Source organism: Myotis yumanensis, unplaced genomic scaffold (assembly GCF_028538775.1).
Source record: "Myotis yumanensis isolate MYYU_CA2020_CCGP unplaced genomic scaffold, mMyoYum1.0.hap1 SCAF_8, whole genome shotgun sequence".
Classification (NCBI taxonomy): Eukaryota; Metazoa; Chordata; class Mammalia; order Chiroptera; family Vespertilionidae; genus Myotis; species Myotis yumanensis.
Window position 1 is genome coordinate 38,362,470 of NW_027223759.1, and position 4,229 is coordinate 38,366,698.

Here is a 4,229-nt window from a genome sequence, read left to right on the forward strand (position 1 = left end):
GGCTATCTCCTTTCGTTCATCCTCTCTATATGTCCAAACCATCTCAACATACCTTTCTCAATCCTCGACACTACATCTTCTTTCACTCCACAACATTCCCTAAAATTAACTTAATAAACTTTACTTAAAGTTTTAAGTCAACTTCGCACTGTACATGCGCGCCCGTATAGTGGTATTTTGTGGAAGAGCCACACTCAAGGGACCAAAGAGACACATGTGGCTCACGAGCCATGGTTTGCCAACCACTGGGATAGCCAATGTCAAGCCCTTCACTTGGTGTTAGTTACAGAGTAGGCCTTGAACTTTTGGTAGTTCTGTTTGCCCTTTTTCATTTTCTTAGCTTTAAGCCATTTCTTCTGAAGATTCTACATAGCTTAATGGTAAAAACTAAAAATATTGGTAGGGATATTATTATTTTTTATGCACATGTTTTAAATATTAATGTCAAATTTATCAATAGTTTCTTTTATGGCATACACACTTCATATCTCTCATAGGTCCCCTGTAATCCAAGATTACAAATATATTATCTTTGGATGCTTTTTATAGTTTTATCTTAGACATTTGTGTTTTTAAACTACCTAGAATATATGTTCTTTTTCTCTTGGCTTCAAATTAGGAAACTAACAATATTTGTTCCACCTCCATTTGTTTATTCTTAGTTTCATTGGTTTGGAATGTTCTTCATCATGGATTTGGTTTTCCTCCATTTATATATTAATGCATCATTGTCATTTTATTTTAATTTCTGCATTTTAATTTATTTTATTTTTTAAAAATATATTTTTACTAGAGGCCTGGTGCATGAAAATTCATGCACTGGAGAGGGGGTCCCTCAGCCCAGCCTGCCCTCTCTCACAGTCCGGGAGCCCTCAGGGGCAGGAGGCGACCCAGCGATCAGGTGAAGGCAACGCCCCCATCACACCTCTGCTGCTGCCACTGCCAGTAGCGCAAGCCTTGGCTGGCCCTGGTTACCTGAGCCTCGGGCTGGCCCTGGGTAGCTGGGCAGCTGCCATCCGAGGCTTGCCTGCACCTCAGCCAGCCTGCTTGCCTGAGCCTCAGTCAGTTAGGGGGGGAGGGGGGGTGCAGGAGGACCCAAGGCCCCTGCCGGGGCTGAGGGGACTGGGACCCGCCACCTTGTGACTGTGGGCGTTGCCATCTTGTGAGAGTGTGACAGTCAATTAGCATATTCCCTCCTTATTATATAGGATTGATTTCAAAGAGGAAGGTAGAGAGATAGAAACATCAATGATGAGAATCATTGATTGGCTGCCTTCTGCATGCCCCCGACTGGGGATAGAGCCCACAACCTGGGCAAGTGCCTTTGATTAGAATTGAGCCAAACTGGCTAGGGCTAATTGCTATATATATATTTTTTAAAAATATATTTTATTGATTTTTTACAGAGAGGAAGGGAGAGGGATAGAGAGTTAGAAACATCGATGAGAGAGAAACATTGATTAGCTGCCTCCTGCATACCCCCTTCTGGGGATGTGCCCGCAACCAAGGTACATGCCCTTGACTGGAATCGATCCTGGGACCCTTCAGTCCTCAGGCCGACGCTCTATCCACTGAGCCAAACTGGCTAGGGCTAATTGCTATATTTTTAGAGTATATTTTAAAATCTGATGTCATAAATTCTCCACCTTCTTCCTTCTTTTCCTTCTTTTGATGTTTTTTTTGTGTGTGTGTGGGGGGGCGGGGGTGGTAGTGTCTACTTTTGCATCTTTTCTGGAAACTGTATTGTTAAGTTTTATTTTTCAAAATCTTAGGCTTTGATTTGAGATTGCATTCATTCTGTAATTTACTTAGGGTGGAGAATAACTACTTTTACCATATTTTCTTTCCATTTAGAATAGGGTATGTTTTTTTGTTTGTTTGTTTGTTTTTTAGGAGAAGTAAACTGTAGCTGCCTTGGAGAAGAGCCTCCTTCACAGAAGTTTCTCCAATGTTCCAGAGTCAAAGGAGGGTCTGCAACATTTGGAAAAGAAATTCCAAGTCTCCGTGAGGTCAACATTAGTAACGAGTGACGAGGAAATGTCAAGGTGGCTGTGAATTCAGGGAACTCAGTCTCAACATCCCTGAGAGAAGAGCCCCAAAGAGATTCCAGCTGCAGAAAGTAACGTCCTGGCAAAGTCCTGATTTCATCAGTACGATGAACACCAGAGGAAGAGGTGTTGATACATTCAACACGCTGTAGACAGCGGAGGAAACGGATTTTGCTTGCTAACAACTAGCTTCTGATGCTGATGTGATATATGGCCTTTGATGTGACCCATGTATATCAGGTTGGCTAGAATACACTGGACTTCATCTATGTCCACATCTTCCACTTGCATGAATTTCAAAGCAACTAGAAAAGCATCCAGAGATAATTGGTGTGTTTTGAGTAACAAGTACACTTTCTCAAAAAGATTCCTGTAGGTGATGATCTTCAGCTTTTCAAGGATAAGGAAGATGCCACAGCGAATAAAGAAGGTCTCGTGCTTCGCTAGAGCCTCGTTCAATAGAAGGAGATAGCCTTCGCTTACAGCTCTGGTTACTTCAGCAAACTGCATGAGATGATACTTTTTCAAAAGCTCAATGGTCGGCATATGACCCAACAGCATTTTTACTGGGAGTAAATATATCAAAATCATCCTTTTGTTCTTCTGACTTAAACGGTGACAGTGTTCAAAGGCAAAGGACAGGTACTCCTCGGCTTGTTTAAAGTCACGATCAAACACGGCCTTTCATCCAACATAGTACCCGTATGCTACTCTCTGTGCTGTGCTATCATCATCTTTCAGATTTGAGCTGTCGATGGCTCAGATGAGAGGTTTACACAAATGGAGTCTGTTGATCTTAAAGTAAATCTTGAATAACTGACTCACCAGAAACAGCATCCCCACTTCTTAGAATCCTCTATACCAGCACCAGCGTCACTGGCACAGACTCGGAAACAGCTCATCAACAACTCAGCAGCTTTTTCCAACATGTCCCCAACTTTGCTTTTTCCTTTCTTAACCAACTGCTGATCTGCATTACTGGCAAATACTTGAAGATCAAGTGCTACTGCAGACATGACAGGCAGAGCCCAGTTTTCTTCTTTGTGGGCCTGAAACGCCCGCAGGAATGATTGGACGATGACAGTCTGGCATGTGTATGCCTCTGTGAAGTCATGGCTCCCCGCTGCGTACGTGCACCTTAAATGAGCTGCAAACATTTCAGCATAAGGGGGTTCCAGAACGTGTTGACACTTCTCTTCCGGAGAGGCCAACTGAAGCCGTGGGTTGGCAACATGAGGATGCTTGAAAGACACCAGCTCTGCAAAGGATTCCCCATCTCTGGTTTCAATTGCTTCATAGACCTGCTGCAGCTACTGGTTGATAGTGATGTGCGCCATGGTGGCTCCCACGCCGCCTGTTGGGGTCCAGCCCCAGCCGGTCCTGGGGTTCCCAAAGGTGTGGACGGAGTAGGCGAAGAAGGAAGGAAATGAGGCAGCGTTCAGTTGATCATCATAGCCAGGTTCTCGGTATTTTTTTATTTATTTAACTATATCCTCTTTTACATCCCACAGTAAAGTTTTTATTATAGATATTATACATTTACATTAATTTTATTCCTAGATATCTTCTTTCATTTGCTGTTATTTTCAATTATGACTAGGACTTTTATTCATTACACTTTCAAGTTTGTCATTCCTGATGTTTAGATAGATATTCTTCATCAAGTTAGAAAACTTTGTTCTTGTATTACACATTTGTCAGATATAAGAACTATTATAAATAGTTGTCACTTTTAATAAGTGGATTTTTCATTAATTGCAATGATTTTATTGCTTTCACCCTTTAATTTTAAAAATGTAAATTACATTAAAATACTTTGTGGTGTTGAAACTGCCTTCCATTTCTGGTGTCAGACAACTTTTAATACACTACTATATTAAATATATTAAATTAGCATTTAGAAATTTTACAGCCGTAAATAAAAGTAGGTATGTCTATGGTCTCATTTTTTGTGTCAGGTTTGTCTAATTTAGGCATCCAGGTGATAAATTTATCTTACAAATATATGGGAATGTTTCTACCCAAGCTTTAAAAGTGTATTATCTCTACAAATTTCTAAAATTTCCAAAATCCCCCTAAAAATATTCATTGTATACTTAAATTCTTATTTAACTGGGCATCTTGTACCTTTATTTACTAAATATGAAAATCATTGCTTAGAGTAAACAATACCAGGCATGT

At 40.8% G+C, this 4,229-nt stretch overlaps 1 pseudogene; it reads right to left on the reverse strand.

Moving 5' to 3' along the window:
- Positions 1–2,186: 2,186 nt before the first annotated feature.
- Positions 2,187–3,385, reverse strand: LOC139015627 (PCI domain-containing protein 2 pseudogene; annotated as a pseudogene).
- Positions 3,386–4,229: the final 844 nt, after the last annotated feature.